Below are 25427 nucleotides of genomic sequence, written 5' to 3'. Positions count from 1 at the left end.
CTGGGGTGTGTAGTCCAATTTTACAGTAGACCAATAAGACTGAAAATTACTGTGTTTGTTGTGCAGGAGTCTCTCTAACCTTCAAAAGGACCACACATTACTCTTAGGCAGGGGCACAGAGAGGAGGGTGGGATAGTGATTACCAAGTTCTAAGCTTGTCTGGAGGGCCTGGCCAGTCATGGAATTGGAGGAACATCCCCTTCTCCCCTCTGCTTGTGCGCAATCTTCATAGTGGAGTTTTTTTTCAGTGTAAGCAATCCACACCCAATGCTTGGCCATACCCCTCTCCAGCACAAGGCTCGTCAAATATCTTGATGGGCCAATTTATCAAGAATTGCAGAAATGGCCCGTTAAGTTGATCTTCTATCCAGTGGCGTATCTATAGTGGGTACACCCTGCACACATGTATTATACTTTGGTATCTGAAGTCCTGTGTCGTCATGGGTTATCAGAGCCATATCTCTTTCATTATTAATATGGCAGAAGCAGAGCCATCTTAACAGCAGTGTAGGCCCCTGGGCACAGCAATGCACTGGGGCCCCTACCCATCCTCCAGCGGTAGGGGTGGGGGTTGCTGTCAGTGGCAGCTTTGATGTCCCGCGGGGGGTAGGGGGTGTTCTATCTGTCACTCAGCATGTAGGACCTGGAAAAAAAAATTCTGCTACTCCTTTACTGCACAGATGGGGCAGGAAGGAGAACACTAAACTGTAGAAGTGGCCATTGGGCTGAATGAAAGGGCCCCGGTACATGACTTCCAGGGTAGTAGGGGATGTTTAATACGTAGGGGAGGGGTCGATAGTGGAGTGGGCTTAATATTCATTTTTGTCTGGTGGGAGGACAGCTTGCTTTACTGCAGATATCTCCAGTTCCTGGAAATAGCTTTAATGGGATAAAAAAAACTAGATAGTTTCACCTTTCAGGAGGTACTGGGGACTTGGGGATCAGAGTACAGGAGCCAGAGCAATCCACCAATAAATATATAAAACTGCATACCACGCGTGTGGAGCTAGAGCAGGGACCAGCTGCTGGAAGGCTGATATCTCTGGTTTTGGGCATAGTAGAGACAAGCTGCCACTGTTCACCAAAAGGGGAGAGTCCCAGCTTTTGTAGTATACCCTCAGAAAAACTCTACGTCAGACAGAACCCGAGATATCTGGCTGGGGAAAAAAAATAACAGGATGGGGGCCGCTGCTTTGAAGTCGGATATCTCTGGTTCCCCCTGGCCGATTTTAAAAATTTGTGGTACCCCTGGAAAGAGGGGACCATCAGCTATCAGCTAGGGTCCTTTTACTCCTGGGGCTCTTGGGCAAGAGCCCATTGAAACTAGAGATGAGCGCCTGAAATTTTTCGGGTTTTGTGTTTTGGTTTTGGGTTCGGTTCCGCGGCCGTGTTTTGGGTTCGAACGCGTTTTGGCAAAACCTCACCGAATTTTTTTTGTCGGATTCGGGTGTGTTTTGGATTCGGGTGTTTTTTTCAAAAAACACTAAAAAACAGCTTAAATCATAGAATTTGGGGGTCATTTTGATCCCAAAGTATTATTAACCTCAAAAACCATAATTTACACTCATTTTCAGTCTATTCTGAATACCTCACACCTCACAATATTATTTTTAGTCCTAAAATTTGCACCGAGGTCGCTGTGTGAGTAAGATAAGCGACCCTAGTGGCCGACACAAACACCGGGCCCATCTAGGAGTGGCACTGCAGTGTCACGCAGGATGTCCCTTCCAAAAAACCCTCCCCAAACAGCACATGACGCAAAGAAAAAAAGAGGCGCAATGAGGTAGCTGTGTGAGTAAGATTAGCGACCCTAGTGGCCGACACAAACACCGGGCCCATCTAGGAGTGGCACTGCAGTGTCACGCAGGATGGCCCTTCCAAAAAACCCTCCCCAATCAGCACATGATGCAAAGAAAAAGAAAAGAAAAAAGAGGTGCAAGATGGAATTGTCCTTGGGCCCTCCCACCCACCCTTATGTTGTATAAACAAAACAGGACATGCACACTTTAACCAACCCATCATTTCAGTGACAGGGTCTGCCACACGACTGTGACTGATATGACGGGTTGGTTTGGACCCCCCCCAAAAAAGAAGCAATTAATCTCTCCTTGCACAAACTGGCTCTACAGAGGCAAGATGTCCACCTCATCTTCACCCTCCGATATATCACCGTGTACATCCCCCTCCTCACAGATTATCAATTCGTCCCCACTGGAATCCACCATCTCAGCTCCCTGTGTACTTTGTGGAGGCAATTGCTGCTGGTCAATGTCTCCGCGGAGGAATTGATTATAATTCATTTTAATGAACATCATCTTCTCCACATTTTCTGGATGTAACCTCGTTCGCCGATTGCTGACAAGGTGAGCGGCGGCACTAAACACTCTTTCGGAGTACACACTTGTAGGAGGGCAACTTAGGTAGAATAAAGCCAGTTTGTGCAAGGGCCTCCAAATTGCCTCTTTTTCCTGCCAGTATAAGTACGGACTGTGTGACGTGCCTACTTGGATGCGGTCACTCATATAATCCTCCACCATTCTATCAATGTTGAGAGAATCATATGCAGTGACAGTAGACGACATGTCCGTAATCGTTGTCAGGTCCTTCAGTCCGGACCAGATGTCAGCATCAGCAGTCGCTCCAGACTGCCCTGCATCACCGCCAGCGGGTGGGCTCGGAATTCTGAGCCTTTTCCTCGCACCCCCAGTTGCGGGAGAATGTGAAGGAGGAGATGTTGACAGGTCGCGTTCCGCTTGACTTGACAATTTTGTCACCAGCAGGTCTTTGCACCCCAGCAGACTTGTGTCTGCCGGAAAGAGAGATCCAAGGTAGGCTTTAAATCTAGGATCGAGCACGGTGGCCAAAATGTAGTGCTCTGATTTCAACAGATTGACCACCCGTGAATCCTTGTTAAGCGAATTAAGGGCTGCATCCACAAGTCCCACATGCCTAGCGGAATCGCTCCCTTTTAGCTCCTTCTTCAATGCCTCCAGCTTCTTCTGCAAAAGCCTGATGAGGGGAATGACCTGACTCAGGCTGGCAGTGTCTGAACTGACTTCACGTGTGGCAAGTTCAAAGGGCATCAGAACCTTGCACAACGTTGAAATCATTCTCCACTGCACTTGAGACAGGTGCATTCCACCTCCTATATCGTGCTCAATTGTATAGGCTTGAATGGCCTTTTGCTGCTCCTCCAACCTCTGAAGCATATAGAGGGTTGAATTCCACCTCGTTACCACTTCTTGCTTCAGATGATGGCAGGGCAGGTTCAGTAGTTTTTGGTGGTGCTCCAGTCTTCTGTACGTGGTGCCTGTACGCCGAAAGTGTCCCGCAATTTTTCTGGCCACCGACAGCATCTCTTGCACGCCCCTGTCGTTTTTTAAAAAATTCTGCACCACCAAATTCAAGGTATGTGCAAAACATGGGACGTGCTGGAATTTGCCCATATTTAATGCACACACAATATTGCTGGCGTTGTCCGATGCCACAAATCCACAGGAGAGTCCAATTGGGGTAAGCCATTCCGCGATGATCTTCCTCAGTTGCCGTAAGAGGTTTTCAGCTGTGTGCGTATTCTGGAAACCGGTGATACAAAGCGTAGCCTGCCTAGGAAAGAGTTGGCGTTTGCGAGATGCTGCTACTGGTGCCGCCGCTGCTGTTCTTGCGGCGGGAGTCCATACATCTACCCAGTGGGCTGTCACAGTCATATAGTCCTGACCCTGCCCTGCTCCACTTGTCCACATGTCCGTGGTTAAGTGGACATTGGGTACAGCTGCATTTTTTAGGACACTGGTGACTCTTTTTCTGAGGTCTGTGTACATTTTCGGTATCGCCTGCCTAGAGAAATGGAACCTAGATGGTATTTGGTACCGGGGACACAGTACCTCCAACAAGTCTCTAGTTGGCTCTGCAGTAATGATGGATACCGGAACCACGTTTCTCACCACCCAGGATGCCAAGGCCTCAGTTATCCGCTTTGCAGTAGGATGACTGCTGTGATATTTCATCTTCCTCGCAAAGGACTGTTGAACAGTCAATTGCTTACTGGAAGTAGTACAAGTGGGCTTACGACTTCCCCTCTGGGATGACCATCGACTCCCAGCGGCAACAACAGCAGCGCCAGCAGCAGTAGGCGTTACACGCAAGGATGCATCGGAGGAATCCCAGGCAGGAGAGGACTCGTCAGAATTGCCAGTGACATGGCCTGCAGGACTATTGGCATTCCTGGGGAAGGAGGAAATTGACACTGAGGGAGTTGGTGGGGTGGTTTGCGTGAGCTTGGTTACAAGAGGAAGGGATTTACTGGTCAGTGGACTGCTTCCGCTGTCACCCAAAGTTTTTGAACTTGTCACTGACTTATTATGAATGCGCTGCAGGTGACGTATAAGGGAGGATGTTCCGAGGTGGTTAACGTCCTTACCCCTACTTATTACAGCTTGACAAAGGGAACACACGGCTTGACACCTGTTGTCCGCATTTCTGGTGAAATACCTCCACACCGAAGAGCTGATTTTTTTGGTATTTTCACCTGGCATGTCAACGGCCATATTCCTCCCACGGACAACAGGTGTCTCCCCGGGTGCCTGACTTAAACAAACCACCTCACCATCAGAATCCTCCTGGTCAATTTCCTCCCCAGCGCCAGCAACACCCATATCCTCCTCATCCTGGTGTACTTCAACACTGACATCTTCAATCTGACTATCAGGAACTGGACTGCGGGTGCTCCTTCCAGCACTTGCAGGGGGCGTGCAAATGGTGGAAGGCGCATGCTCTTCACGTCCAGTGTTGGGAAGGTCAGGCATCGCAACCGACACAATTGGACTCTCCTTGTGGATTTGGGATTTCGAAGAATGCACAGTTCTTTGCTGTGCTGCTTTTGCCAGCTTGAGTCTTTTCATTTTTCTAGCGAGAGGCTGAGTGCTTCCATCCTCATGTGAAGCTGAACCACTAGCCATGAACATAGGCCAGGGCCTCAGCCGTTCCTTGCCACTCCGTGTGGTAAATGGCATATTGGCAAGTTTACGCTTCTCCTCCGACAATTTTATTTTAGGTTTTGGAGTCCTTTTTTTACTGATATTTGGTGTTTTGGATTTGACATGCTCTGTACTATGACATTGGGCATCGGCCTTGGCAGACGACGTTGCTGGCATTTCATCGTCTCGGCCATGACTAGTGGCAGCAGCTTCAGCACGAGGTGGAAGTGGATCTTGATCTTTCCCTAATTTTGGAACCTCAACATTTTTGTTCTCCATATTTTAATAGGCACAACTAAAAGGCACCTCAGGTAAACAATGGAGATGGATGGATTGGATACTAGTATACAATTATGGACGGGCTGCCGAGTGCCGACACAGAGGTAGCCACAGCCGTGAACTACCGCACTGTACTGTGTCTGCTGCTAATATATAGACTGGTTGATAAAGAGATAGTATACTCGTAACTAGTATGTATGTATAAAGAAAGAAAAAAAAACCACGGTTAGGTGGTATATACAATTATGGACGGGCTGCCGAGTGCCGACACAGAGGTAGCCACAGCCGTGAACTACCGCACTGTACTGTGTCTGCTGCTAATATATAGACTGGTTGATAAAGAGATAGTATACTCGTAACTAGTATGTATGTATAAAGAAAGAAAAAAAAACCACGGTTAGGTGGTATATACAATTATGGACGGGCTGCCGAGTGCCGACACAGAGGTAGCCACAGCCGTGAACTACCGCACTGTACTGTGTCTGCTGCTAATATATAGACTGGTTGATAAAGAGATAGTATACTCGTAACTAGTATGTATGTATAAAGAAAGAAAAAAAAACCACGGTTAGGTGGTATATACAATTATGGACGGGCTGCCGAGTGCCGACACAGAGGTAGCCACAGCCGTGAACTACCGCACTGTACTGTGTCTGCTGCTAATATAGACTGGTTGATAAAGAGATAGTATACTCGTAACTAGTATGTATGTATAAAGAAAGAAAAAAAAACCACGGTTAGGTGGTATATACAATTATGGACGGGCTGCCGAGTGCCGACACAGAGGTAGCCACAGCCGTGAACTACCGCACTGTACTGTGTCTGCTGCTAATATATAGACTGGTTGATAAAGAGATAGTATACTCGTAACTAGTATGTATGTATAAAGAAAGAAAAAAAAAACACGGTTAGGTGGTATATACAATTATGGACGGGCTGCCGAGTGCCGACACAGAGGTAGCCACAGCCGTGAACTACCGCACTGTACTGTGTCTGCTGCTAATATAGACTGGTTGATAAAGAGATAGTATACTCGTAACTAGTATGTATGTATAAAGAAAGAAAAAAAAACCACGGTTAGGTGGTATATACAATTATGGACGGGCTGCCGAGTGCCGACACAGAGGTAGCCACCGCCGTGAACTACCGCACTGTACTGTGTCTGCTGCTAATATATAGACTGGTTGATAAAGAGATAGTATACTCGTAACTAGTATGTATGTATAAAGAAAGAAAAAAAAACCACGGTTAGGTGGTATATACAATTATGGACGGGCTGCCGAGTGCCGACACAGAGGTAGCCACAGCCGTGAACTACCGCACTGTACTGTGTCTGCTGCTAATATAGACTGGTTGATAAAGAGATAGTATACTCGTAACTAGTATGTATGTATAAAGAAAGAAAAAAAAACCACGGTTAGGTGGTATATACAATTATGGACGGGCTGCCGAGTGCCGACACAGAGGTAGCCACAGCCGTGAACTACCGCACTGTACTGTGTTTGCTGCTAATATAGACTGGTTGATAAAGAGATAGTATACTACTAATATTATATATACTGGTGGTCAGGTCACTGGTCACTAGTCACACTGGCAGTGGCACTCCTTCAGCAAAAGTGTGCACTGTTTAATTTTAATATAATATTATGTACTCCTGGCTCCTGCTATAACCTATAACTGGCACTGCAGTAGTGCTCCCCAGTCTCCCCCACAATTATAAGCTGTGTGAGCTGAGCAGTCAGACAGATATATAATATATATAGATGATGCAGCACACTGGCCTGAGCCTGAGCAGTGCACACAGATATGGTATGTGACTGACTGAGTCACTGTGTGTATCGCTTTTTTCAGGCAGAGAACGGATATATTAAATAAACTGCACTGTGTGTCTGGTGGTCACTCACTATATAATATATTATGTACTCCTGGCTCCTGCTATAACCTATAACTGGCACTGCAGTAGTGCTCCCCAGTCTCCCCCACAATTATAAGCTGTGTGAGCTGAGCAGTCAGACAGATATATATAATATTATATATAGATAATAGATGATGCAGCACACTGGCCTGAGCCTGAGCAGTGCACACAGATATGGTATGTGACTGAGTCACTGTGTGCTGTGTATCGCTTTTTTCAGGCAGAGAACGGATTATAAAGTAAACTGCACTGTCCTCACTAGTAAACTCTCTCCACTCAGTCTCTACACTTCTACAGTAACAGTACTCCTCCTAGTCAGCTCCAGTAAATCTCTCTCAGTCTCTTATAATCTAAATGGAGAGGACGCCAGCCACGTCCTCTCCCTATCAATCTCAATGCACGTGTGAAAATGGCGGCGACGCGCGGCTCCTTATATAGAATCCGAGTCTCGTGATAGAATCCGAGCCTCGCGAGAATCCGACAGCGTCATGATGACGTTCGGGCGCGCTCGGGTTAACCGAGCAAGGCGGGAAGATCCGAGTCGCTCGGACCCGTGAAAAAAAACATGAAGTTCTGGCGGGTTCGGATTCAGAGAAACCGAACCCGCTCATCTCTAAATTTGAAACCTATACGAAAAGACGGCCCTGGGCAGAAGCATAACTGATAATGGGCCAATATTCTGTTCAATCTGGGCTGCCAGTCCCACTTCCAGTGTATGCTGATAATGCCTTAACTATTTTTACAGGTGGACATATTGCAGGAAACAGCACCAGGGGCATATGTTAGTCTACATATTTAAATGTGTTCAGAGCGCATCATTGTGCATAGATTTGTTACTGCAGAAAATAAAAGAAATTTGCGCGGACATGCCCTTACTACAATTGACCACCTTCCATTGTCCATTCCGCCTCTGTAAGCTTTCGGAGGCATAAGCGTGCAAAAACACACACTGACTTTGCACTGAGCTAAGAATTATGTATTATAATAGTATTAAACCAACAGTGAAGGAATTGATAATGATCCACATACAGTACAGTGGAAGACAATAAAGTGAGTTGATGGCGCAAGGAGTATACATCCACATAGGGATAGATGTGTAATATTTTGTCGGTGCTTACGCCATACCACCCAATAATCCCACTTTTGGCGGGACAGTCAGGCTTTTCAGGCACTGTGTCACCGTCCCAGCCGTAGACTGCAGTATACACAGGCTGCCGAACATAGCCAAGCAAGGCAAGTGGAGAATACTGAATAGATACTGTAGCATCTAAACAGAGTGAGGTGAGTCTGGGGGCAGCCCACCAGCTTGGGAGTGCTGGGCTCGCACCCAGAGTGCGGTAAATGGGGGAGTAACATGAGGCCACCCCCCTTTTCCATGAGGCCGCACCACATTTACAGGCACATGCTCAGGTGTCCCTACTTCTTGCTCCCAGATGTTGGGAGGCATGGCTTACACTCAACTCAACCCATTGCTGCCTCAAAATACCTTGTTAGCTGTCTTTTCCACCATCCATTTTCTGCTTATTTAGGAGTCTATTTTTTTTTTTTTTTAATAAGGCAATTAGAATATTTATACATGTATAATAAATGAAGGTCTCTTACAGAAGTTACAAACAAATGTTTTAATTGTAATAAAATTAAAATAAAGATTTATTCTAACTTCATGCATTACAAAATGCAGCGTGCAAGACAGTGGCACTCTATGTGTATCCTTGCACGGGTCTTTGAAGGGCAGTGTGTGCTGGATAAAAGTGAGGGACCGTTCTAAGATCTCTGCAGGAAGCCGGGTCTGATCACACGGGGTCTGCAGGACAGGAAGACCTGGGAATGTTTGTTTGCTGAGTCAGGAATTCCTGCACATGTTAGGAAAGGCAGGGGCTTCTAACAAGATCAGCATGTGGTCAGGGAGCTCCCCTGAAATCTAGACCCCCAGCACTTAGTTGTTGTTGCACACACAAAGTGTAAGCTCTTTTGGCAACAGTTTAATATTCAAACGTGTATATCACATACAGTCATCTGTGTATAAGAAAGGTAAATAAAGTGCTCTGTGTACCATAAAAATACTGCTATGTGTATAATGCATATGCAAATACTACACTAAGGGGGACATGTACTAAGCAGTGATAAAAGTGGAGAAGTGAGCCAGTGGAGAAGTTGCCCATGGCAACCAATCAGCATTGATGTAACATTTATAATTTGCATACTATAAACATATACAGAGCAGCTGATTGGTTGCCATAGGCAACTTCTCCACTGGCTCACTTCTCCACTTTTATCATTGCTTAGTACATGTCACCCTAAATATATTCTGCCGAGGATATAGTTCTGTCTCTACTCTCTACGTATCTAGGAATATGTATCTATCTATTCCATATAACAATACCTGCAGGGTGCTAAGGACTATTGGGATGGCCAGGACTGATCTGTAGCTGACCTGATGTGAGGCCATGGCCCATGGGCATACAATGCATGTCTCATTATGGAATGCATACGATTTGCTGGCGGACGGGATGACAGCTGTCAATATCCCGCCAGTGGCATCCCGTCCACCAGAATGCTGTCAGCGGGGTGAGCACTAAGAGTCCCCTTCTGGGCTTGCTGCGCTCGCCACGCTGCGGGCTCGGTGGTTCACTGTGCTCTCCACAGTATCTATTCCCACTCTGTGGGTGTCGTGGACACCCACGAGTGGGAATAGTCCTGTTGCGCCGGTATTCTGGATGTCGGAATTGTTGGCTGTCAGGATTTCGGGGGTCAGTATCCTGAATGCCGGGATCCCGACAGCCGGCATGTTAACTGCAAACCCTCTATATATACACAAATGGAACTGATTTGAAGTAGGCACATCAGAATTATCTCTCACACTGCACATGTGCAAGACTTCCTCTGGAACCATCCCGGGCAATGGCGGCCACACATGCTGAACACATCGTAGGGAAGGACTTCTTTCATAGCCCATGTCCCGGTGGGTGTAGATTGTAGCATCACACTATTATAATCCCATCCTGCAATGCGATTTTGGGCACTAATATCACGGCCAGATCACATTGCAAATATGATTCTTGATAATTAGGCCCCATTTGAGAGGTGGATGAAGGAACTGGAGTATAGCAAGGATATGGAGAGACCTGTTAGCTATGTCCTTTGAAATGCATCAGTAATATTGTTTCCATGCATCCTTGCAATCATTACTTATGGAGATAAGCTGTACACTTACACAAGGCAGGTGCAAAGTTTTCACCTTACACATTTGCAGGCTGCATATAGTTAAGTTTACACATATTATAAGATGACCAGTATCATACTTAAAATTAGAGATGAGCGGTCCGGATCCCATGGAATCTGGACCACTCTGAACATCGGGGATCCGAGTCCACCTGAGCCACGGCTCAGATGTTCCCGCCAGACTCGGATCCCACCTCAAGGTTGAACGCCATCCTCCCGGCATTGGATTCTCATGGGACTTGGAATCTATATAAGGCACCGCAGCCAGGACTCACTTCGTGCCAGTTCACACTAAAGCACGCTGCTGTTTGCTGCACTGTACTCTACTATATTAGCTTTGCTGTGTCCACAAGTGGCTGTGCTCTAGTGACTGTATATAGGGGCACACTGACTGCACGCTGCGCTATACTCTACTGTATTAGCTGTGCTGTGTCCACAAGTGGATGTGCTCTAGTGACTGTATATAGGGGCAAACTTACTGCATGCTGCTGTATGCTGCTCTATACTTTGCTGTACTAGTTGTGCTGTGTCCACAAGTGGCTGTGCTCTACAGTGACTGTATATAAGGGCACGCTCCTGTATGCTGCACTATACTCTGCTGTATTACCTGTGCTGTGCTCTATAGTGACAGTATATAGGGGCACACTGCATGCTGCTATATGCTACGCTGTACTCTGCTATAAATTGTACTGTTTGGTTCACTTTACCCTAGTGTGCTTGGTTCATGTGCATCCATAAGCCATGTGATCCACGTAATTTGAACCGAGCTGCAAGTTAAAAACAGAATAATAAAAATTTTATATTTTTATTGTTTGTACTGTTTGGTCTGCTTTACCCTAGTGCATTTTTTTCACATGCATCTATAAGCCCTGTAATCCACACATTTGAAATGAGCTGCAGGTTAAAAAACAGAAGAAAAAAAAAAAAATATATATATATATATATATATATATATATAGATATGGACAGCCGGCACTCACTCCAACCAGCATGAAAACACCCAGGTGCCTTCTGTATTAGTTTTGCAACCAAGTATATAGAAGAAAAGCAGCGGCACTCTCAGGTTTTTGATTCAAAGAAAACGGGACACAGCGGTCACGGGTTCAAAATTCAACGTTTCGATATTTTACTATCGTCATCAGGATAAGAACATTACAAACAAACAATACTTAAATAGCTACTCACCCCACCTCGTGTAGACCATCGTCGCGAGTACCGGGTCCAGTGACGACACTCCATAGCGCCGCGCACTTCCTGTGCGCCCGGCCGCGCAGACGGTCACCTAGCAACCAATAAACAAAACACCGTGTGTGTACATTAATGGATCAGAGACAAGCTAACCACTCGAGGACTAAAGGAGTGGGACACATAAGGCACATCAGCCTGTCATGGGTATAATACAAACTTATGTATACATGCTGAACATCTGCATATTAACGTGTACGTAGTAAACATATAGATGAGTATCCCACATGATAATTAATATATATAAATAGAGGTAGACCGTGTCCAAATTATCACCGGCTGATCATTGCTGTAATAAGAAAAAAGCATATATAAGACACATCTGATTATATAAAGCAGTTCAAGGGGAGATGCTCATTTAGGCCTTTTGGTGCGATGGTGTTTAATCGATATATCCATCTTGTCTCCCTTTGCAGGAGAGCTTTACTCCTATCTCCCCCTCTCATGCGCTTAGGTTCAGCATCGATAATTTTATATCTCAAGGTTGCCAGACTATGGTTAAGCAATTTGAAATGTCTGGCCACCGGCTGATTTAAAGCATCCTTCCCACCCTCCAAGGCATGTCTAATGGCTGACCTATGAAGTGCCATTCGTTCTTTGAACTGTCTTGTGGTCTTCCCTACGTAGAGAAGACCACACGGACAGCGGATGATATACACCACGTGGGTGCTATTACATGTCAGTACCTGCCGGATGGCTATCCGTTCCCCCGAATGTGGGTGGGAGAAGGAATTGCCATGCTCCAGGTAGCTGCACGTAATGCACCCTGTACAACGGTAGCAACCAGCCTTTCTGGTTAAAAAGGTGGTTGGTCCAGCTGCTTTTTTCTCAGAAATATCATTTTTTACTAGCCAGTCCTTTAAGTTACGATTCCTAGTATAACTGGCCATCACTTTGGAATTTCTCAGCATGGGAAGGTCAGGATCCAAGGTGACTATTGGCCATAACTTCTTCACGGACTCCGAAATAATCGAACTGGCAGTATTGAATTGCTGCACAAACGGTACAATGTCCTTTTTCGGTTTTCTGGTGTCAGCTGTGGGAGTCAACGTCTCTGTCCGAGGAATGGCAAGTACCTTGTTCTTTGCTACAAGGAGGCTCTCATAGTCGTATCCTCTTGTTAAGAACTGCCGGATCATAATGTCTATTTCTTTGACAGTTTCATTGAGGTCATCGGAGATGCGGTGAATCCTTAAAAACTGTGAGAAGGGTAACCCCTTCTTGGTAGAGACAGGATGTTGGCTACTGTAATGTAGAATAGTATTTCTGTCCGTGTCTTTTTTGTACAGAGTCGTCTTAATTCTACCATTAGATAAGGAGATTTTTACATCCAGATAATTAACGTATTGAGTACTCATTTGATAGGTGAACTTGATGGTACTCCCAGTGGAATTGATGGTAGTCATCAGTTCTGTGAATTCCAGCTCAGTGCCCGTCCATATTAGTAATAGATCATCAATATAGCGTGTATAGAATGGTATTTTACTGGCAACAGTCTCCTCACTGAAAAATGCTTGTTTTTCCACCTCGAACATGTAACTGTTCGCAAAGGCCGGGGCCACGCAAGACCCCATAGCACAGCCTTGTTGTTGTACATACCAGTGGGCATCGAACAAGAAATAGTTTCTCTTGAGGGTTAGCTCTAAAAGTTTGATGAAGAACATCAAATCCGGGCCTATATAGGACGGACTGGCAGCCAAAAGTCGAAACACCGCTTCCAACCCCCCTGAATGGGGGATATTGGTGTATAAGCTGACTATGTCCAATGTGCACAGGAATGCATCCTTAGGCAACATTGGTAAATCCTGTAACAGCCTAATTAGTGTTGTCGTGTCTTTAAGGTATGTCTTCTGCGCCTGGACCACTGGTTGGAGGAACGTGTCCAAATATTGTGAGGTTTTGTAGTAGATGGAGTCTCTAGCAGAGATGATTGGTCGACCAGGTGGTACCTTAGGGTTTTTGTGAATTTTTGGCAATGTATATAGCACTGGCGCCACCGGTTTTTCTTGTAATAATGTAAGCATCACTGGTCGTGTGATATGTCCATTTGACACTGCTTCCTCCAACATATTCTTCAGCTCAAAGTTGAATCTTTCTGTTGGATCCATTGGCAATTGTGCATATACCGTAGTGTCTGCCAACTGTCGGTAAATCCGACAAGGGGGGCGGTATTGTGATACAAGATCTACAAATGTACAGAGATGAGATTTACCGACAGTTGGCAGACACTACGGTATATGCACAATTGCCAATGGATCCAACAAAAGACTTCTTCAAGGGGTCCCCTTGAAGAAGTCTTTTGAGACGAAACGCGTTGGGTAAATCCTGCACCTACCTCACCTAAGATAAGGAAAATCCATTTTACTTGGTTTTATTGCAATTTTAAAATTTTTCATTTAAGTGTTTTTAGCTCAGCTGTGTATGTTTTGTTGTCCCATTCTTATATATGCCTTTATGTTTCTTTTATGTCTATATTAATAAATATTTTTTTTTATATCTAAGTGGCAACTGTACATTGTATTAACACATTAGTTGCTATATATCCCTCATCCCCCCTTCCTTTCACATTGTTTCAGGGGCTTACCACCCCTGTATTTTTTGAGGGACCCAGCAGACGCCCCATTAACAGTAGAGGGGAGTATTTTTTAGGTTTTTAGGTTGCCGGTTGCACAACATCTCTGTGTCCTAGCACAAGTGGCGCAATATTATCCCTTGCTTCTGTAATAAATATATATATATTGTGACAAGAACACTGGGATAGTGTTTGAGGGCAGGTATATTTGTCCCAGGTTCTTGTCTTACATGTTTTAGAAAATGTTAACTTCTAGGAAAAATGCTTTTTGTTTTGTCTGAACCTTTTCAGTTTGCTGTAAAAGCTGGGAAAAGGCTCTGAGAGAGAGATAAGGCGAGTTCTAGACATTGGGCCCAGTTCGGGTCTTTGGCCTCACAGAGGGCTAATCAGGGTTTCAGCTGTGTAAGAGTGATATAGTGCTTCTAACCTGATTAGTATGGGCAGACTGCCTGGGAAGGCTGCAGGATCTGTGTGTGAGAGACACGCTTTCTGATGCAAGTAAGCTATACAGTATGTACTGAAGAACTCTGTGTTTTGTTTAGTGACAGTTAGGAACATCTTATGTTTAGTTAGTGCCGGACAGGCAAGGTATTTTTATTTTGGGGTTTGTTTTATTTTCTGTTTCAATAAAACTGGCCGGGGTCAGTTGTACCAGAAACTGGACTTGTGTTGTTCCTCAGCTGCTGCGGGCTGCCATATTCCCCAGGAAAAGGCACCTTGCACCCCTACAGTGTTACAACTTGGTGGAGAATGCGAGCAGGCCGTTCTGCGCATAAGTGAAAGCAGCAGCTTTGTGAGGCCTGCAGAAAACGGTGGTTTATGCAGATACAGCCCAGTGTGAAGTTACTGAGACTCACCCCTGAGGGTTTGATATATGTCCTGGGTGAAAGCCTTGCTGCAAGCTACAGCGGCTCAGCAGGAGGCCAACCGACAGCAGCAGGTGGCAATGGAGGAAAATTGGAGACTACAGCAGGTGGCAATGGAGGAAAATAAGAGACAACAGCAGGCAGTTGTTGATGAACTTTACAGGCAACAGCGTCAGGATAGAGAGGCCTTAACAGAAGTGGTGCAGAGACTTGCAGCTCGAGTTGGAGATGTGGCCGTCAGTGCTCCAACCAGCTCTAGTTCTATACGAGCCAGTCACTTCCTGCAGAAAATGACAGAGGCTGATGATGTGGAGGCCTATCTGACCACGTTTGAAAGGACTGCCGAGCGTGAGAACTGGCCGAAAGCACAGTGGGCCAGTCTGCTGGCACCTTTCCTGTCAGGTGAGCCCCAAAAAGCTTACTTTGATTTAAGCCCTGCTGAGGCTCGGGACTATGATAAACTAAAGACTGAGATCCTGACCCGCCTGGGAGTCACGCTGTCAGTACGAGCACAACGGGTGCACCGTTGGCTGTACGCCATGGAGAAGCCTCCGCGCTCCCAGATGCACGACCTTATTCAGCTAACAAAAAAATGGCTGCAGCCAGAGACATTAACTGGTCCCCAGATGGTGGAAAGAGTCGTCATGGACCGCTACTTGAGATCTTTGCCCATGGTCCTGCGCAAGTGAGTGAGCCATGGAAACCCGGGTACTGCTGACCAATTAGTGGACATGGTAGAGAGGTATTTGGCAGCAGAGGAACTACTGATGACCACCCAGCAACCCATAGGTCCTCGACAGCGCCCTTCAGTAAAGACTGGTAAGACTGTTCCGTGGGAAAACGTTGCTGGGCGGTTAAGAGAACGCAAGGCTGGAGAGACTGTAAACACTGGCCCTGGAAACAGGCCAATGGGGCTAGAACGGTCTATGCTGCCCAAATGGGTTGATAATCGTGTGGTTAAATGTTTTAGGTGTGGTATGCCAGGTCATGTTATTGCCAATTGCCCAGTCACGCAAGAACCCATGCAATGTGATGCTGCCTTTGAATGTCGCAGAATGTCTTTCTTTGCTAGGTTAGCTTGTACTGTGGTACCTTCACCTGAGCTGGAAAAACAAATGTGTGATGTGTTCTTAGAAGGTAACCGGGTAGAGGCCTTGCTAGATTCAGGAAGTTTAGTTACCCTCGTGAAAGCTGGGTTAGTGAACCCCTTAAAGGTCCAGCAAATACCTATTGGGGTAACTTGCATACATGGGGATACCCAACATTATGCCACTGCTGAGGTGAATATAGAAACTTGTTGTGGGTCAGCAATGGTTAAAGTGGGACTGGTCCCTACCTTGGTGCATGAGACCATAATAGGGAGGGATTTTCCTCATTTTTGGAAACTGTGGGAATCACGGTTATCAACAGATGTGAGAAGTAAAAAGCCAGTTGATAATACCGGTGATTTTATGGATGTACGTGGGTCTTCGGAACTTTCTGGCCCTTTGCCTTTTGCTAGTTTGGCTGGGGAAGTGACAGATGGGGAGTCCAGTGAGGACCCTCTTGCCGGGAACAGAGACATAGTAGTTAGAACTGAAAGCGTGCCTGACCTGGAGGTAAAGAAGGATCTGTTTGCGTCTGAACAGTTAAAGGATCCTACCTTAATAAAGGCTAGAGAGAATGTTAAGATTGTTAATGGGGAACCTGTGGTACCAGGTGACAGGGTTACGTATCCCCACATGGCCATCTGTAATGAGCTCTTGTACCACATTGTCAAAAGGGGTGAGGATGTGGTGGAACAGCTGGTAGTTCCCCAGCCTTATCGGAGAACGGTACTAGATTTAGCTCATAGTCACGTTACCGCAGGACATTTAGGGGCAGAAAAAACCACTGAAAGAGTTTTACAAAGGTTCTTTTGGCCAGGGGTTTATAAAGAAGTGTCTGAATATTGTTCTTCCTGTCCTGAATGCCAGTATCATGCCCCTAGACCCCATTTCAGGAGCCCACTAGTTCCCATGCCTATTATAGAGGTCCCGTTTGACAGAATAGCCATGGATCTCGTGGGGCCCTTGTTAAAGTCTGCTCGGGGCCATCAGTATATCCTGGTAATTATGGACTATGCCACTCGATATCCTGAGGCTGTCCCTTTACGCACTATCACAACCAAGGCGATAGCTAGGGAGCTGGTGCAGGTATTTAGTAGAGTGGGAATACCAAAAGAAATTTTGACTGACCAAGGTACTCCATTTATGTCAAGGATCATGAAAGAATTGTGCAAGTTATTTAAGGTCACTCACCTCAGGACGTCCATCTACCATCCCCAAACTGACGGGTTGGTGGAAAGGTTTAATAAAACATTAAAAAGTATGTTAAAAAAGGTTGTTGAGAGAGATGGGAAAAACTGGGATTGTTTGTTGCCCTACTTGTTAATGGCCATCAGAGAAGTCCCTCAGTCCTCTACGGGGTTTTCTCCATTTGATTTGTTGTATGGTAGACACCCCAGAGGGCTGTTGGATATTGCCAAAGAGACGTGGGAAGGACAGCCCACTCCTTATAGAAGCGTTATTGAGCATGTAACACAAATGCAGGATAGGATTGCAGCCGTGGTACCTGTTGTCAGAGAGCACATGGAACAGGCCCAAAGTGCTCAACAGAGGGTCTATAACCGGAGTGCCAAGATACGGGAATTTGTTCCTGGAGATAGAGTTCTTGTTTTGGTACCCACTGTGGAAAGCAAATTCCTAGCTAAATGGCAGGGTCCATTTGAGATTAGGGAAAAAGTGAATGAGGTTAATTACAAAGTATACCAGCCGGGAAAGAGAAAACCCGAACAGATCTACCATGTTAACTTAATCAAACCCTGGAAAGATAGGTTGTCTCTGTCAGCGGAGCCTTGCCCTTCGGTGTCTTCACCCCGGTTGCTTCCCGCAGTGAAGGTGTCAGAGACATTATCAGCTGATCAGAACAATCAGGTTAAAGAATTTCTCATCCAAAATAGGGAGGTATTTTCAGAGCTGCCTGGCCGAACGACCATAATAAAACATGACATTGTCACAGAACCAGGGGTCAGGGTTCATTTAAAGCCATATAGGATTCCTGAAGCTCAGCGAGAAGCTATTTCTAAGGAAGTTAAAACCATGTTAGAACTTGGAGTCATAGAGGAGTCTAACAGTGAGTGGTCCAGTCCCATAGTGCTCATCCCGAAGCCCGACGGTAGCATACGCTTCTGTAATGACTTTCGTAAGTTAAATGAGGTGTCCAAGTTTGACGCATACCCCATGCCCCGTGTGGATGAGCTTGTAGAAAGGCTGGGAACAGCCAGGTTTCTCACCACATTGGACCTGACCAAAGGTTACTGGCAAATACCTTTATCTGATAGCGCCAAAGAAAAAACAGCCTTTTCGGTTCCGGAGGGGCTGTACCAGTATAAGATGTTACCCTTTGGGTTGCATGGGGCTCCAGCAACCTTTCAACGGGCGATGGATAAAATTTTGAGGCCCCATAGAAAATATGCAGCTGCCTATTTGGATGATGTGGTAATTCACAGTACAGACTGGGGGTCCCATTTGGTTAAAGTACAAGCAGTACTGGACTCAATCAGAGAGGCAGGGTTAACTGCTAACCCAAAGAAGTGCTGCCTCGCAATGGAGGAGGTCAAATACTTGGGCTTCACCATAGGCAGAGGTCTGATTAGGCCCCAATTGAATAAAGTTGATGCTATTCAAAACTGGCCTCGTCCAGTGAATAAAAAACAGGTAAGGGCTTTTTTGGGAATTACTGGGTACTATAGACGGTTTATTCCTAATTTTGCGACCACAGCGGTGCCGTTGTCAGACCTTACCAAAGGGAAGCAGTCAAATGTGGTGAAATGGAACCCTGATGCAGAAAAGGCGTTCCAAGCATTAAAAGTGGCTTTGTGTTCACAACCGGTGTTGATAACACCAGATTTTTCAAAAGAATTTGTGGTACAGACAGATGCCTCAGAGGTAGGGATAGGTGCTGTGCTGTCCCAAACCAGAGATGGGGACGAACACCCTATCATTTATTTGAGTAGGAAACTCAATGAGCATGAAAAAAGGTATGCCATTGTGGAAAAGGAGGCTTTGGCCATTAAGTGGGCACTAGATACCTTGAGATATTACCTCTTGGGTAGACAATTCAGACTAGTGACAGACCATGCCCCTTTAAAATGGATGTATGTAAATAGAGGCAAGAATGCTCGTGTAACTAGATGGTTTCTAGAGTTGCAGGACTTTAAGTTTACTGTCGAACATAGACCGGGAACACAATTGGCCAACGCAGATGCATTGTCTCGCATCTTCTGTTTGGGGGCTACAAGTGTTCCGGCCCCTAGGTCGAAACAGGGGAGGGGGATATGTGACAAGAACACTGGGATAGTGTTTGAGGGCAGGTATATTTGTCCCAGGTTCTTGTCTTACATGTTTTAGAAAATGTTAACTTCTAGGAAAAATGCTTTTTGTTTTGTCTGAACCTTTTCAGTTTGCTGTAAAAGCTGGGAAAAGGCTCTGAGAGAGAGATAAGGCGAGTTCTAGACATTGGGCCCAGTTCGGGTCTTTGGCCTCACAGAGGGCTAATCAGGGTTTCAGCTGTGTAAGAGTGATATAGTGCTTCTAACCTGATTAGTATGGGCAGACTGCCTGGGAAGGCTGCAGGATCTGTGTGTGAGAGACACGCTTTCTGATGCAAGTAAGCTATACAGTATGTACTGAAGAACTCTGTGTTTTGTTTAGTGACAGTTAGGAACATCTTATGTTTAGTTAGTGCCGGACAGGCAAGGTATTTTTATTTTGGGGTTTGTTTTATTTTCTGTTTCAATAAAACTGGCCGGGGTCAGTTGTACCAGAAACTGGACTTGTGTTGTTCCTCAGCTGCTGCGGGCTGCCATATTCCCCAGGAAAAGGCACCTTGCACCCCTACAGTGTTACAATATATATATATATATACATACATACTTTTTGTACTGTTTGGTGAACTTTGTTCATGTGCATCTACAGTTGAGTCACAGTATTATGACCCCCTCCTACATTTGATGTCAGCAGCATATAGCCCATGAAGTTCTTCATGCGTCGTGCACTGGCTTGGTGGATATATAAGGTGTGCGATAGGCCGTCTGCACACATATTACATGTTGCTGCCATGGGTAAAAGGGGTGATTTATCCGAGTTACAAAAAAATATGATTATCAGCTTTTGGGCCCATTGTTGCAGTATTTCCGAAACAGCACAGTTTGTGAACTGTTTGCGTGCTGCTTTGGTGAAGTTGTACCGTGACTGGACAAATGGCACTATTGCAAAATTGCAGAGCTCCATGCGCCATTGATGTGATAGCTGAATGTAGGCTACGAAGGTGCGTGAGGGCCAACTGACATGCTACAGTGGAGCAGCTCACGGTCAAAATGTACCTGGAGGCTACTAGACGTGTGTCTCAAGCCACAGTTCAGCCCATCTAGCTGCTGTCTGTGCTGCATGCGGCAGTTACTCCGACTATAGGCTGGTGGTCATAATATAATATGACTCGACCGTGTACAAGCCCTGTGATCCATGAAGCTTGAGCTGTGCTGGGAGTGCATAAAAAAAAAAAATAGATCTATTGTTTGTACTGTTCTGTTCACTGTACCCCAGTACACTGTGGCAATGTTTCAAAGATGTGCTATAAACTGCCGTGTGTTTGTGCCACTGCCCTGTCAATTAGTAACCAGCCAGCTCACAGCAGCCTTTGGCCAATATTGGTAAAAACAATATTGTGAGCTGAGAGGTGGTCAAAATTGACTGGAAATGACTGGGAAATAATGTTATTGAGATTAATTATACTCTACGAACAAAAAAGGCACAAATTATGTTATTTTAGATTTTTTTGTACATTTTTGAAAGAAAAATCCAAACCCAAAACCAGTCAAGGAGGTTTGGCAAATCCAAATACAACACCAGACGACAAATCAGAGCCAAATCCAAATCCAGCAAAAAAATGGTCCGGCGCAAATTTCTACTTAAAGTACACATCCACAAATGGCATCTTTTGCATACAATTAAAACACCATAGAACAAAATTTCAGCAACAAATGTCAAAATGTAAGGCATGTGCCTAAACTTCCTGTCATAAAAAGGTGCATCAATTATTTTAAGAAAATCTATTGATACTGTAGATCAGGCATTCCCAACCACGGTCATCAAGGCACACCAACAGTGCAGGTTTTAGTGATATCCAGGCTGCAGCACAGATGGCTAAATCAAAATAACTGAGCTACTAATTAAGTGACCTGTGCTGAAGCCTGGATATCACTAAAACCTGCACTGTTAGTGTGTTACGTTCCTGGTGCTCAGAACAAGAGAGATGTTGCGTAGTGAGTCCAGAGCACCAGAACGTGATGCTGAAATAAGGTGTGGTATGGAAATAGCCCCTAGCAACCTACCTCCATTGTTTCACCCGTGTGGTCCGTTCATGCCTGCGTGACTATTGTTTCTTGGGCCCACGGCAGGCGCGTTTGAAGGGCGGATTAGGTCTGCCCAACTCCGATGCGCCCAGGTCTTAGAGTGAGACAAGGCGTGAACCGAGACAGGATAATAACAAGGGGACCTCTAACCAAAGCAAACAGAAGGCCAGGGGCTACTAACAACCCTAAAACTAAATATATGTGCGGCACGCCGCCAAAGGAAAAGGACAACAAAAGATACCACTGTCCACACCCCACACGGCACCGTCGTGTACCGGGGAGGACAGTGAAAAGCGGAAACCTCCGCAAAAACACCAGTATAAAACAAACGCAAGGACTAAGCGGCCTAGGTCGCAACACGCGGCAGAAGCCGCTACTCATGAAACCGGGAGAGAACCCCAATAAGCGAGAACCCCCAGATGACTGCCACAGGTTCACTTGGACTGGAAGGATTCCCAGGACCGGCTTCAGAACTCCAGGACTCAGGAGTGCAGGGAGCAGGATCGACCAGATTCAGCAGACTAGGAACAAACTTTGCAAGGCAGGAACAGCATACAGGAAGCTATCACCGGCGAGGCTGCAGTGTGCTGGCTCCCATAAAAAGGCCCTGCTGGCCAATGACAGGAGGGCCAGCAAGACCAGCCCCCAGACCCTAATTAATAGTTGCCGTGCAGCTGCCCTGCTGCACGAACAACTAATCCAGTTTTATCTGGCAACGGGGAACGCGGTCCGCCAATGGCGTCCCCGTTGCCATGGACCCGGCGGCTGTGGACGCCCGGCGTCCTCGCGTTGCCAGGGACCCGGCGGCTACAGTACGCACGGCGTCCTGGCGTTGCTAGGCGCCGGGCGGACAGCGAGGGAGGTGCGGCGGCCGTGAGCGTCGCTCGGAAGCAGACCGAGCGGCGCTGCGGACCGCGGCACCTAACAGTACCCCCCCCCCCCCCCTTGAGGAGGGGTTAAAGAACCCCTAAAGCCGGGTTTCTGAGGAAATTCCTGAAAGAATAAACTCTTAAGTTTAGGGGCATGTAAATTGTTATCCAGGACCCAAGACCTTTCTTCCGGGCCATAGCCTTTCCAGTGAACCAAAAAATACAGCAGGCCCCGAGAAACTTTGGAATCTAAAACCTTCTCCACCAAGAACTCTTGTTGCCCCTGAACATCCACCGGAGGTCTACCCTGGGAAGTTTTCCGAGGGAATCTCCTGGAAGAAATATATTGCTTCAGAAGGGAACAGTGAAAAGTATTGCCAATTTTGAGTGATTTAGGCAAGCGTAGCCGAAAAGCAACTAGATTGACCTTCTTTACGATAAGGAACGGTCCAATAAATTTGGGTCCCAATCTAGCCGAGGGTTGTCGGAGCTTGATGTTGCGGGTTGACAACCACACCTTATCTCCCACCTTAAAAGTGCATGGGCGTCGGAACCTATCTGAAATTTTTTTTTCTCGGAAGGCAGCCTTCTTAAGGGCAAGGTGCACCTTTTTCCAAATCATTCTGAGATGGGAAGTTAAGGTCAACGAAGAGACTGGAAAATGAGGGTAAAAAGAATTGGCTCTAGGATGAAAGCCCAGGACCGAAAAGAATGGAGACTCCTTGGTGGAAGAATGACAAGAGTTATTATAGGCAAACTCCGCCAAAGGAAGAAATTCAGACCAATCATTCTGAAGTTTGGCCGAATATAGCCGTAAATACTGTTTTAATGACTGATTAACACGTTCAGTTTGTCCGTTAGACTGTGGATGGTACCCAGATGTTAAAGAGAGTTTCATATTTAATGAGGCACAAAAACGTTTCCAGAAACGGGCAATGAATTGTGGTCCCCGATCAGAGACAATAACCATGGGTAAACCATGGAGCCTGAAGACATGGCGGAGAAACAAAACTGCCAACCCTTGAGCGGAGGGCAATCGGGGAAGAGCAATGAAGTGGGCCATCTTAGACCGTTTTAGGTCTACTACCACCCAAATGACCCGCAACCCAGCTGAAAGAGGAAGGTCCACCACGAAATCCATGGATATATGTGACCATGGCCTGAGAGGAATGGCTAGAGGCATGAGTTGCCCGACCGGCAACGATCGAGATACCTTGTACTGAGCACAAACCTGACAGGAACGGACAAATTCCCTCACATCTTTAGAAAGATTAGGCCACCACACTGAGCGAGAGATTAACTCCAAGGTTTTAGTGATACGCGGATGACCAGAAACCTTATTATCATGAAACTCAGCTAGAACAGTGCCTCTCAGAAATTCAGGGATGAAGAGACGATCTGAAGGAGTGACATTGGGAGCCTGCTGCTGAAGCTGGACTAGCTGTGTAAATAAATCCTGTGTGAGGCCAGCCCGGATGACAGACGATGGGACTATGGGGGTAGAAGCCGGGTGGTTATTGTGAACCGGAAGAAAACAACGTGACAGGGCATCGGCTTTCGTATTCTTGGAACCGGGCCTGAAGGTGATGATAAACCTGAAACGAGTAAAAAACAGCGCCCAACGTACCTGTCGAGCATTAAGCCATTTAGTTGACTCAATATACTGCAGGTTCTTGTGGTCAGTGAACACAGTAATGGTATGCCTTGCTCCTTCCAGCCAGTGCCTCCACTCCTCGAAAGCCCATTTAACTGCCAACAATTCTCGATTACCAACATCATAGTTGGATTCTGCGGAGGAGAATTTTCTGGACATGAAGGCACATGGGTGTAATTCCCGAGACTCCGGGTCTTCTTGAGAAAGGATAGCCCCCACTCCAACCTCTGAGGCATCTACCTCAACAATAAAGGGGAGATCCGGGTTGGGGTGTCTGAGTACTGGAGCTGAGACAAAGGCCTGTTTCAAGGCCAGGAAGGCAGACTTGGCTTCAGGCGACCAATTGGAAGGGTCCGCTCCTTTTTTAGTCAACACCACAATAGGAGCAACCAAATCTGAGAAGGTATGAATAAAACGCCTATAATAATTTGCAAACCCTAAAAAGTGCTGGATTGCTTTTAAGTTCGTGGGTTGTGCCCAATTTAGGATTGCCTGGAGTTTTTTTTGTTCCATGAAAAACCCCTTTGGAGAAATAATATACCCCAGGAAGGACACTTCTGTGATGTGGAAATCACATTTCTCCAGTTTGGCGTACAAATGATTTTCCCGTAACCTCTGAAGGACCAGTCGCACATGGGTAATATGTTGTTCAAAGGACTCAGAGTAAATCAAAATGTCATCTAAATAAACGACTACGAACTTTCCTAGAAAGTCGCGAAGGACGTCGTTAATGAGATCTTGAAATACAGCAGGAGCATTAGACAGCCCAAACGGCATCACCAGGTATTCATAATGTCCCGACTGTGCACTGAAAGCCGTCTTCCACTCATCCCCAGATTTTATTCGGATGAGATTGTAAGCCCCTCTAAGATCGATTTTGGAAAAGATAACGGCAGTACGGAGCTGATCAAATAGTACCGAAATCAGTGGCAAGGGTAGGTATTTTTAACAGAAATTTTATTCAACGCCCGATAATCAATACATGGTCTGAGCGACCCATCTTTTTTCTCAACAAAAAAGAATCCTGCGCTCAATGGAGATTTTGAGGGCCTAATAAAGCCCTTCTTCAAGCTCTCCTGTTCATACTCATCCATTGCCGTAGTTTCCGGGCCAGACAGGGCATATAGTCTTCCTTTGGGTAGAGAAGCACCGGGAACCAGGTCAATGGCGCAGTCATAGGACCGATGAGGAGGCAGGATATCCGCATTACCCTTGGAAAAAACGTCGGCAAAATCTTGATATTGCAAAGGAATAAGTTCTGGAATGACAGCCGCGACCCGGACTGGACGCGAAATATACTCCTCAACACAAAAGGAATCCCATCGGGAAATCTCCCCAAACCGCCAATCTATGGTGGGATTATGAAAGGCAAGCCAGGGGTGACCTAAGACAATGG

This window comes from Pseudophryne corroboree, chromosome 4 (genome assembly GCF_028390025.1).
Source record: "Pseudophryne corroboree isolate aPseCor3 chromosome 4, aPseCor3.hap2, whole genome shotgun sequence".
NCBI lineage: Eukaryota > Metazoa > Chordata > Amphibia > Anura > Myobatrachidae > Pseudophryne > Pseudophryne corroboree.
This window is presented reverse-complemented; position numbering follows the sequence as displayed.